Raw genomic sequence first — 12847 nt, forward strand, 5'->3', positions numbered from 1 at the left:
AGATATCTATTTTTCATTGATCATCTTATTCCCAAACTCCTACTCAACTAAATGCTATGGTTACGCTCCATGAAAACAAGATGCGGATTTTAGACTGTGAGGAAGACTTCATCATAACTGGCATATCTTGGACTGATTCTCCAGTTAGCAAACCAAGTCACACAAGGTTCCAGAGGTCACCTGTCTTCCTTGGAGGACAGCCCTCCGTACCAAATTTCTTGACTAGTATGTACATGGCCATCATTTTCTCACTTAATTATTGTCAAAGACCTCTGAGTTAATGTCTACATGTATGTGTTTAATAAATAAGAACTTGAAGTTGGTGAGAAAGGCAGAGCATCTTACACTGTGTGTTCTTTCCAGAGCAGATACATTTTAACTCAGATAACTAAAACACACTCAAACTCTTTGACCTCAAAGTTGACACGTAATTAATCTTTAATGAGTTATTAATATTCTTTGCAAAGTTTTAAAAGGCCTTGCTAGGGACTAATAATAAAATTATTAAAATTTGAAAAATTAGCCCTGAACAGATGAGTAGGATATTTTACTATCTTGTCAGGTGGATAATGGACTTGAATACTAAGTGTGTGGAATGTGCCACTTTACGAAGTCTGGCTTGTGCAAACGTTTGCAGGGCATTTCTTAAAACTATTTATCATCTAGTCTTTTCATATGTTTTCAACCAGAATTGTCTTACTTTTCATTTTCAAAAATCTAAAATAGAATAGAAAAAAAGACTATAACATCCAAGACAGTGCAATATTAAGACTTCATGTTAGAACCACAAAGAACACATAATTCAAGACTGATGGCAATAATAATTTAAGAGACTAAATATAATTTGAATTGGCTTCTTTACCGTTTCAACAGTATTGTAATATTGAAGTAGACATCATTGTTTCCCCTTAGATAATTTCCAAGTTTGAACAAGATAATGGAGGTGAAAAATGCTTGTAAAGCATAAAAATGTTAAACGGTTTTGATCATGATATGATTATTAGAGTCATCAGACTGCTTCGTCATATTTAGTTTGTTATAAACATGTACACTTCTAAGTACACTATAGAAGGGCATGCTAGCACTACCATTTTGCATTCTCTTAAAATTTAAATAAAAATTTAGCAACATACAATGGGGATAGTTCAGATTCTACAATATAATGAAATATAATTTCCTAGTAATAGCTAACACACATCATCCTTGTAAGAATTCATAGGCAATTCAGTGATATTACAGATCTTCTTCCTAAAGGTTTGAAAAGTTTCAGCTCGAGCTTCCGAAACACATTAATTGTGTGGAGACTCACAAAGGTAGGCATCCAGGAAGTCTGAGCTCTTTGCTGCTGTGCTAAAGTGAGGCACATTAAGTGGTCTGCAGGCTTCCTTCCCTTTCTTCTCTCTGTTCAGACAATTGATTAATGATGGCACGAAAACACAGTTAGTGAGATAGACAGTATCTTAAAATAGCAGAAGGATTTTTTTTTTCCCCCAGTGTCTTGGGCCTGTCATTATTATTATAGAAAAAAAGCAAATACACATATCTCAGCCTGAGCATCACTATTGTCTCTGAAGCCAACAGGCAGTTATTTATTCCAACTTGGAAATAACTATTATGATCCGTCAGGCATTTAAAATTGAGCCACTTCAAACTGTTTGAAAATTAATACACATATTTCATTTGATTTTTTTCCCTTCATATTCCATCTATGTTTGGGCCTGGGAGATAGAAATTATTTGTAATGTAGTAACAGGCACTTTCCTTCAATGTGTTCCTGGAAAACAGACTATGTTAGAAAGTTACAGTATAATTATGTACTGCTGTGCTATCAGTTTTTAAGACTCCCTAATTTCAGAGACATTAAAATGTCAAAAAAAATTGTGTCAGGATACATGATATAAATATTGTATGTGTGTGAATGTGAAAGAGAGGGAGGAAGAGGGAGAAGAAGTTGAAACTTGACAATAGAAAAATTTAATGAGTTTTAAAAGCTATGTGTTTCTCCAGGTATCTATCAGCACAGTTATTTAAATATGTTCCTTGCAAGTTTCACGTGAGAGCAAATTTCCAAGTATTTGATTTCATTTCAACATGAATAGCTCTCAGGGATTTCAAATCTTTTCTATCATAACTACATTGGGCCTGACCTTCATTAGTGAGAGAGATCAAGAATGAATAAGATTCATCAACAGGAAAATGATGTAGGCGGATGACCAGAAGGGATAACACATCTTGAAGAGGCAAGAATATTTTAAACATTCTGTTGACAGAGGGAAAAAAATGGGTTAACCATTTTGTTTCCTTCCTTGTTGAGCTTTCTGGGAAGGTAGTCTACAAGGGCTATTTTAATTTCCTCATCTACCATTCATTTTTCTTCCCAAATTGCATGTCATGTTTTTTTCAAAAATTACTGTCCTAAATCATAAATCCTATGCTTGTCCTCCATCTTTTTCTTTGCCTTTTTAAAGCAGCATATGGGACAGTGATTATCCTTTTATTCTTGAAAGTCATCTTTCTCTGGAATAGTATCGTTGAGTTCTCCTATTTCCTTTCCACCTTTTCCCATCTTTCTAAGGCAGGAGTCACAAATGCAGGTCCTTGGAGAGCCAGGCAGGTAACCCCCAGGAGAAAGCAGGTGGAGTCTCAGCGGGTGAATCCCCAGGGAGTTGGGAGCGTGTACGACCAGTGGGAGAGTGCCTGCCCCCATAAAGAGGGGTGAGCTCGTTAAACGGAGCCATTTGCCCATACAGAGGAATATAGGTCCAGAGTTCCTACATCTTCTGATTTTTTAAATATCGAATCACATTATTTTGAAAAGAATTTGCCTGCCATTCAAAATACAAGTCAAATTCAGCTCTAAGGCTGCCAGTTTGTAACATCTGCTCCAAGTAAATCTTTATCTCACTCACTGGTTTCCCTTTCCCTGGATTCCCCTAAGTGTAGGGAAGTTAGCAAGTTCCTGGCTTTGCCCTTTAGCATCTTCTCCTTACTCATCTCACCCACCCATCTCTCTGGTGACGGTTCTCACTTCTACACTACTAGCTCCCATCTCTCCTTTGAGTTCTTAGGACCTGATTTTCCAACAGTGCTGCTCACGTATGTCCCACTCAGCACATCTCAAACTATACCTACTAAATAATTTTCAAACTCAGTAATCTATCGTTTTCCTTATCTACTTACTAAAACCTGTGACTTGGGTTCCAATCCTAACACCCTCCCTTACTCACCACGTGGCCTTATGCAAACTACTCTGCTTCTCTGTGCCTCCCTTTCCCTACATGGAAAAGAGGTAATATTAGTCCCTATCACTCAAGGTTAACGTGAGGGTTAAAAAATTATTGACTAGAAGACAGAGAAAGACAAATATCATATGCAGATGATATCACTTATATGTGGAATCTAAAAAACTGAAACCAATGAACTTATTGACAAAACAGGAATAGACTCACAGACATAGAAAGTAAACTTACGGTAACCAAAAGGGAAAATTGGAGTGAGGGATAAATTAGGAATTTGGGATTCACAGATATGCACTACTATACATAAAATAGATAAACAACAGTTCCTACTGTATAGCACAGGGAAGTATATTTGATATCTTGTAATAACCTATAATGAAAAAGAATCTAAAAAATAATATAAAAATAATGTATATAAAACAGAGTCACTTTGCTGTACACTGGAACCATTATAAATCAACTATACTTGAATAAAATTTTTTGTTAAATTAAGAAAAGCAAAAAAAAAATTATTGACTAGATAGCAGGCTACAAAATGGAATTTTTTTGTTGTCTCAGATTTGCAGAAGAGACCTCAAGTCAAGGTGTGCTATACAACGTATTCAGGTCTTGTTAAGGAAGCATTAATCTAGTTTTGTGATACTTATCTGTTCAGTCACTTTGAGGGAATATAATGAGTTAATTAAAGATTGGCAGAGATTTTCTTTAAGAAGAGAGGTTTTTTAGCTTATAATTTATCGATTATGTGCTAAATGCCTGTCCAAAGCTATAATATGTATTAACCTATCCATAGGTTATAAGAATCTGACTAGATAAATCCTTCATTAGTCCCATTTTACAGATGAGAAAACTGAGATTATTAAGTACTTACTTAATGTCACAGACAGCATAAGTGGAGAAGCCAGGATAGGAAGGCAGGCAGTCTGGTCCCAGGTTGCAGCAACTCACTGCTGTCCTGGACAGCATCTTTGGAGTTGCTGGAGGTCGGCTGCCTTCCTCTCCACTCCATGGAAAGCTTTCCCTTCACCTTAAGCCAAGTATAGGGTATTGAGAGAACTACTTTGAGAGTATGATACCTGCCTCCTGGAAACTGAGAGATTCGTGAGCTGGTAGCAGACTCACATTTGAAGAGGAGAGACCAGAAAGAGGTGCTTCCACCAGCAAAGCACAGGAGCTTCTTTCCAGGGACATCTGCCGGCCCCATAGAGGTCATGCTGGAAGGGGATCCACAGTGAAAGGGGTGGAGGCCAAGAGCAGGGTGAGGATGGAGTGAAGAGGCCCAGCATTTCTCGATTCCCTACTTCTGAGCTCGAGTGAGGCCTGCAAGGAAGGCTAGGCAAGAAAACAAGCTTTACATTGGATTAAAAATGGAAGTTTTGGTAAGACAGAACTATGCTTTTTAAGCAGATTATGCAACGAAGACTGAGAGTGACTAGAAAAGTCATAGGATCTCTGAGACCTCGTAAAGAGACAGGGGGAAATGAATCAACAGGGAGGCTGAGCAGAGCAGAGATGTGATGGTGTGCTGCACATCGTGGCTGAGATCACATTCATTTATTCCTCAAAAATGTTTAGACCCTCCTAATTACCTCCAGAAGAAGGGCCAAATTTTCCACGTGGCAAACAGGGCTTTGGGTCCTTTGATTCTTATTATACCCCTTTTACCTTCATCTCCCATCACACCCAGACCTAAATCCAGTCATCCTCCTAAGAAAGGAATGCCTGTCCATTTCACACCATGAGGCCATTGCTCATGCTGGTCACCCTGCCTGGCATGAACTTCATACAAGCCCACCCTTCAAGTTTTTGCTCATCCTTTAAGGTTCAGCAAACATCTCCCCACTTCAATGAAGCCTTCAGGGATTCCCCCTAATGGAATTAATCACAACTTCCTATCATACATCTATTATCTCATCCTCTTCTAAAATATAGTTACATTCAGTGGTTTATACACCTTTCTCATCACTAAATTTGAATGAATTCCTTGAGGGTAGGAAGACATCTTTTTTAGTATCCCATATAGCATCTGGCAAGTGATATAGAAGTCTCAATAAACAAAAACAAAATTAAAACTCAGTGAGTATTATGACCTGAGACCTCTCTCACCTTCAAAGCACTGGGCGAAATTCTCCAGATAATCTACACCATATGGACCTTCCAAAGGTATAATTTGTATTAACCTATTCAATCCTCCTAAGAATCTGGTGAGATAGGTCCTTTGTTACTCCCCCTTTACAGATGAGGAAACTTAGGCAGAATAAATACGTATTTGTTGCAAGTAGAGAAAGATAGAAGATCAGGACTTAGAAGATCTTTGCTTGTGAAGGAAACAATGATATCTGGACATAATCATATCAAAAAGCAAATTAGAAAATAAAGTGTTCTGCATGTCATACTGGCCCTTATGTTTAAATACTAAGGAATCACAGTCCTAGAATGAATACATGTCAAGCAAGTAAAACTAAATATTCAATCACAGTAGAAAAAAATTCCAAAATACAGTGGACCATGAGCCAAACTAGTAATGCACAAAGGGCCTGGGTATATATATGAAAGGTGTGTGTACTGGAAGGTAGAACTTCTGGATGACTCACTGTGTCGAAATAAGAATTTATTTTGTCCTCTGCCAGATATTGAGTTTAGGGCTCTGGAAGTGAGCAGCAAGAGTAATCATGGATTACTGTAGACAGCTAGCCAGATATATTTACCAACACATAAAAAGAATTTTAAATGCAGTTAAGATTACTCTATAGAAACACAAAGGAATTGAGACTCTCAGCAAGTGCAAAATGCGAAGAAAGTTCTTTGGGTCATTATTTATGTTAGAGGATGAACAGGACTTATAATCAGCTTCTGATTTACAGTATCTGTCAGCAGGCTCAGTCCAGCTGGACAGGCAGGTACACTGGCTGGTATCAAGGTCCCACTGAGAACTCTCATTGCTGATATGGTGCAGCAGGCAGCGTAGGCTGTGGAAATACACTGGGCAAGGTGCACGCAGATAAACAAAAAACCTCGTCCCTCCGTCATTAAATTGAGCACAGGCTGTTATGACACTTGACAGCCCTACAATGCTCTTGGCTGTGTCAGTCACTCTTTTTGCAACCTAAAAATGTGAGGCCAAAAAAAAGAATAACCTTAATGAAAGTTCTTGACTACTGAGGTTTTTCTATGGAATCTAATATTCTCTATTTTCTTTCTTTTTTCTTACAAGCAGGCAGCTACATGACAATATTAATAACTAGAGTCTAGTTTTCTAGATATCTAGTGCTTGTATCAACTTTACCAATTATCTAGTCTTCAATGACTAATTACATGACTCCTGACATGCTACTTAATTCCACCTAGATTCAGCATCCTCATTCATAAAACGAGGATAGTAATAGAACCAAACTCAGTTGTTCTGAGGACTAGGTGAGTGAATGAATGACAAGCACAGCACAGGGAACACAGAACAGGTGCTCAATTACCATGAGCTTTGAGTAATGTATTATCACTATATGGGATATGCCTATATTTACCATGCAGTGTTACTTACTACACATTGAATTATATATTATTATGCAAATATTACTATATATTACCGATTATCTAGTTGAACCCCTTCCTTTTGTTTACAAAAACCAAGAGCCGGCGACATTTATTCACTATTCTAAGGTGGCCCTGCTATATTCAGGAGAAAGGACTGTGTATATTGGAGGTGAGTACAGAAAGAAATAAGTCTAGAATTTTGGGAAGAAGCTAAAGAATCATTTAAAAAAAATCATCAGTGTTGGATGTTCTTAGTCATCAAATCCTTTTGAGACAGGAGGGAAGGGGGCAGGGCACAGCCACTGAAGGAATGACACAGCAACTGAGGACAGGACACACTGGTTAGAACTAAGATGGCAGAAGATTCGACTTCCGGTAGACCCTAAGCCTCATGGCGCACCCACAGGCGCCATGACGGTTCCCAGGCTGACCATAAAAGGTCAAAAAGCAGGCAGTGGAGGGCATTTCCTGGAAATCCTCCCCCCTCCCCCAACTCAGTTGGGGTAATCCTCTTACTCATTAGCATATGAAATTACCGAGCCCATAAAAACTAACAACTCTGCACCTTGTCGTCTGTCACATTCTTAAAAAAGCTTCTGAGAAGTGCTTTCAGAAATGGAGTAGAGACCAAGAAGCTGTGGTGCTGGCTTGCACCTCGGCTTCCCTTCTCCTCTTACCACTGCTGCCATCTTAAAAGCCCTGGTGATTCCCTCCAGTTTAGTGTAGGCTCCTGAGTATTTTTCAGTACCAAAAACTCTGTTTCTTATGTCTCTTTTTACTTGGTACATTATTACTATGAAACTTTAATCCTAAACTGCTTTACTAAGTTGTCAAAAATGTTCTTTAATTGAATCTAGCAAATTTTTAATGAGCATTCCTTGTAAATCAAGAGCTGGGGAATACAACAATGAATGACGGTTTTAATCATGTATAAACAGACAATTATAATACAAAGTGCTGAGCAATGCTATGGAAGGCAGGGATTTAGTGTTTTTGTTTGCTTGTTTGCATAGACTGGAAAATAAAAGTCCCTGAGGGATTTTAATAGGCAACAAAATGAAGGGAGAAACATTTCTTTAAGAGAAGAGCAATGAATAATAGCGCCATATTTTAAAAGCACAGGGTGCTTGTGGGGAAGACTAGGGTATGTGGGATCCAGAAGAGAGTAGTCAAAAATGATGATGCGTCTTTAGTGCCCAAAAGTCTCTGTGGAATTTTGTAAGGCACTGAGTAGGTCGTTGAGGGCTACAAAGTAACGACAGGACTAACTTCTTTAAGAAGATCTAGGTGAGACATCGTGGAAGGCGATAAGCGTAGGGGAAAGAGCAGCAAGTGGACCCACCAGTGCTCAACTTAAAGCCCTTTCGTTGCTGCACGACTCCCTCCCATTCCCGCAGGTGATGGGGAGATGAACGCATAGGTAATGACACAGCCATCAGTTCTCAACCACATCCCTATTTTAAAACTGAATTTGCACAGTAGCGTTTTGAAAGTCCTGTCTCTGCTTCAGTGTTGCCTCTCGGTAGCACGTCTCCATGGGAGCTGACATTTTGCTAATAGTTCATCAGGCTGGACCGCCTGCCGAGAACCAGATTGGTAAAGGAGATGCATCTCACTGCTGGGAAGGATGGGAGATGTATTATTTAAACACAATTTATTTTACAGTAACTTTAAGAATCAAATTGAAGGTGGCTTCAGAGAGGTTAAGGCATGTTACTACACCTCACCTCTTGGTGCTTGGTGATGCTTAACGCTCTTAAAATTGTTCTTCTAATAGTTTTTTATGTGTTGGTTTTGTTTTATTTTGTTTTACAAGTACTCTTTGATTTCTGCCTTAGATACGTGTCTTCTTTTTTACAACAGTGTGTCATAAAGGAAATGCCAGCCCTGGTTTATGGTTGGTGTGTTATGGGAAGTTGGAAAACAGATTAGTGGTTGAGGTATCAAATGGTTTCTGGAAATCTGAGTCAATACTCCAGCTACATGAGTCCTAGAGAAAGAGACTGAGGGGACTGAGTCTACACATAAAGTGATGCAACATTTTTTTTTTGGTTATTTTTTGAATCTCAAATCAATTAAGCTAAGTGATTATTTTTTGTATCAAAAATAAAATAGTCTAGCTAAACAGCAATTTTTTTGCTCCTTGAAACCATTTGTTGATTTATTTAATTCAACCCCAAAGGTCAAGTTAGTTACCTGTTTAGAAACAGCAGAGTAAAATCAACACCTGAAAAGTAATCATTTCTCAGTATCAAAAAAGAAACAAAAGGTTAAGAAATCATTCAAAGTGTGCAGAATACAATTATTTGCTAGCTAGTGGTATACTGGAGCTGCTATTACCAGCTCAGAAAGCCAGTTGTTAAATTGCAACCTGAAAATTTTCAGGAATTTTGCGAGCCAGCTGACATCACGTTGGTTGCTTGAAGTCGCCGTGGTAGGAGGATTACATGGGAAATCGTCAAACGATACAAATCAGGGTTTTTATATTTCAGAGAACCCAGTAGCTAAACATTTATCAGCTTCTGTCTACAGAAAGTTCACACCTGTGTTCAATATGGTTTTCATGGCCTTTAATGACGTTTGACCATCATCACTTCATGATAATTCATTATTTCATGATGTTTGGTCATATAATGTTTAAAGCTAATCTGTATTTGGAACTGGTATCTCCCTTCTCACACACCGTCTCCCCCATTCTCTCTAGTGTTCTCTTCTCCAATAGGGAAGGGGCCTATTTTGTAAATGCTCATAAAAAATAGGGCAGAATTTAGAGAAGTAATAACAAAATGACCGAGGGATAGAAACTGGGATTCCCAAAGAAAGGGAAATGAAGTGTTCAGAGGAAACACTACTATGTTCTTTCATTTATTAATTTTTAAAAGTATTTTAGAGGTGCTGCCAAGCTATGCTCAAAATCCACATCATCTGAAGTGGGAGAAAACAGTCTTAAATTAAAAGATCAACAAGATCAATTTGAAGAAAAAAACATCTTGACTATATGGGAACTGTTAAGACCACGAGACAACACCTTAAGAACAAACTATTACCTTACTTAGATATTTAGTGAATGATCGGTCTGAAGATGACGTAGTTTCTCCCTTGATTGTAAAGGGGAAAAACAGTAAAGGAGTACTATGGGAAAGACAGAACTGTAAAGCGGAGAAAATATTCACTCACAGTCCCACCATCTGGATAATAACTGCGGTCCTTTCTACCATGATTTCCCACATGCATACGTGGGTACAGGCTTTTGCGGAGTTGGACCATTCTCTATATAAAACATCTAATGTCAATTTAATGTCAATTCTCCTGACATTACACATTCTTCCAAAAACATGAATCTTAATGACATCAGAATAGTCCACTGATGTGTTACAGGATTTGTTTACTCATTCTCCTCCTGGTGCATATTTACGTTATTTCTATTCCATATTTTTACTCTTATAAATAAGGCTGGGATAAAGAAAAAGCTGGGATCACTTCTGAGATTATTTGGTAAGAAGCCCAATACATGAGGCTAAACCTTCACAGAGACGATACATTCTCATCAGGAGTGCGAGTGTCTGTGCACCACAGCTGCCCCCAACCTCAATGCTGTTTAGGAAGCAGAAAGAAAAAATACAATCTACCATAATCCTGAGGATTTTCTCACAGAGTGAAATAAAACCCTTTAAAAAAATTATTTTGCCCTAGTATTTGTATTTATAACTTCTAAAAATCGGAATTTCTATAAAGCCATTATTTTTAGAAATAGCTTTTTGGTCTCTCCTGCCTCTAAAACATATTACCTTGTATAGCCAGTAAGTATTTTTACAGTTCATTATGCAGAGTAACTAGGTTTGAAAATTCTGTAAGCACCATTACAGGGTATTTAGAGAAATGTTGTATGCTTTTCTTCAAACATAAGCCCCTTTTTAAATGCCACACACATCCCTTGTGGAGCACACATGAAGCATTTTTAATAAGTCCCATCATTTGCTTCCATTCATTTCCCTAAATATCCAATTATGATAATTATATAATTTGTGTTTGTATCTGTGTGTGCAAAATCAGATAATAGCATGTAACACTAAAATTAAACTGGACTAGGAGTTGGGGAATATTTTTGCCTACCCAACTCAATACATTATCTCATGTATCAGGTTGCCAATAAAATTAGAATTGTCATCCCAAATCTCTCAGGATTATTATGGAATATTCTCCTGGGGTTTGAAATCCTAGAAGGGAAGAGAGTTATAATGTAACTATTAAAATTAATATTTTGAAGAATGAGCAGTTTGTCTTTCTTTTCACTTGTTTCTAAATAGTCTATTTATATCAATTGGAACAGATATATCACTACCTGCTTAATAATTATTCCATTAAAGTTGAGTTAGACAAGAGAAAAATGTCACTTCACTGTGGAAATAGCAAGTAACTACCTTTTGAATATGTAAATTCTTACCTTTAAGCTTTTTTAAAAAAAAAAAAAAAAAAAAGCAAACAAGTAGGTTAGGGATAGCCAACTGCTGCACCAGCAAACTTTATCCTGTTTGAGAGGCTTGTCAACAGCACAGAATGACAGTCCTAAAGCACAGACAATCTCGTTACATCTAGAAAAATCGTCAGGCAACGACCTTGTCCTACCACTCTTGCTTGAGGGTTTTCCTGAGGGGCAGTAATGCATTTTCCCCAATGATCAGATGATTAGCCAAGTGCTAATATTATCCTGGTGCTACATTCTATATTTACGTTTAAGTTTCTGGTTTTATTTGCTTGTTGGTTTTTAGGAAGTCCTAAACACTGAAGCTAATTCAGATCACCGTTCACACCTCATAACATCAGAGACAATTCAAATAATAGACTTTTGCTAACCTTTGTCAAACCATTTGTATTTGAAATAGTAATGTAAAAAAAAAAGATACCATTCTTACCATCCAGCCACTGCTTTCCTCAAGTTTTCGAGTTACTCTGTCCCACCACTGATGGAGTAGAGAAGGCGACGTGGGCAGGGTTGACAGATTATGTAAGAGTGACAAACATAAAAGGTCATAGTTCTACTGGCACTCTGAAACAGATTCAGTTTAACTCGTAACTTTTTATCAGTCTAATCTGCTCCCACCCTAACAAGAATGATTAAATACAGTCTAGCAAATTCTTATAGTGCCTTTCAGTAAAACTTTAAGTTGTATGCTATGATCAGTTGGTTCCAAAGATGGCTACAATCATATCTCCCAGCTAACAGGTCTTCTGCAGAGATTTTGTGACTCATCAGGAGGTAGATCTGTTTCTCCTCCCCTTGAATCTGGCTGTCCTATGACTTGCTTTAAGCACTACAGTGTGGCCGAGGTAATTATGTGTGGCTTCTGAAGGTAGACTTTTTGACACATTGTAGCTTCTGTTTTCCCACTTTGGGGATGCTCTTTCTTGGACGTTTGTCTTGAATCCGCCATGCTATGAGGAAGCCCAAGCTAACCTTGTAGAAACGCTATGTACAGGAAAGGCCAGATTCCCCTGGTTAAGAAGCCCCAGCTGATCTACTAGCTGGAAGCAGCCACTAGTGACTCCAGGTGAGACCAGAAGGAAAACCATCTTATAAATCCACAGAATCAAAAAAAATAATCATCATAAATCATTGTTCGGATGATTTGTTACAAAGTGTTGGTGTTGGGATGGTTTGTTACACAACAATAGACAGTTAAAACGTGTACCCAACTAACATCACAGCTCATACAGCAGTTACAAATAAGCACTTATAAAACTAACAACTTCAATGACTTCGTGGGTCATTTTGTCTAGGTTAATGACTTACGTACGGTACAGGCTTTTCCTGTGTAATGGGGAAGATAGTTGCAGTTTCCAGTTTTGTTTTTTTTTTTTTTTTTCTCTGACCTCCATTCTCACAGGGTCCACAGGAGAACTGGCACCCTGGTCCCCAGAGGCCATCAGGACAGGCTTGTAAAATAAAAAGAGAGAAAAAGAAAGGAGCTAAGACTTGTAATAAATCTCAAGATGGTCCCAGATTTCTGCTGTTGCCTAAGTGAGTTGGAAAAGTGTGCATGTGTATGCATGTGAATGTGTGTGTGAGTGGATGTGTG

The 12847-nt window shown here is 38.0% G+C and overlaps 1 long non-coding RNA gene across 14 annotated transcripts in view; it reads right to left on the reverse strand.

The window, feature by feature from the left end:
• LOC105066678 (uncharacterized) overlaps positions 1-12847 on the reverse strand; it is a 522292-nt gene that overhangs the window by 62863 nt on the left and 446582 nt on the right. For 7 of the 14 annotated variants that reach the window (XR_012508563.1, XR_012508551.1, XR_012508561.1 and 4 more), the window contains exons 11-12: positions 12562-12704; positions 11684-11731 (exon numbers count right to left, since the gene is read on the reverse strand). This is a non-coding gene — a long non-coding RNA (uncharacterized LOC105066678). Of the gene's footprint in view, positions 1-5833; positions 6346-11683; positions 11732-12561; positions 12705-12847 lie in introns of those variants that run through there. The other 7 variants (XR_012508549.1, XR_012508550.1, XR_012508548.1 and 4 more) reach the window with 3 other exon arrangements.

Source organism: Camelus bactrianus, chromosome 1 (genome assembly GCF_048773025.1).
Source record: "Camelus bactrianus isolate YW-2024 breed Bactrian camel chromosome 1, ASM4877302v1, whole genome shotgun sequence".
Lineage (NCBI taxonomy): Eukaryota > Metazoa > Chordata > Mammalia > Artiodactyla > Camelidae > Camelus > Camelus bactrianus.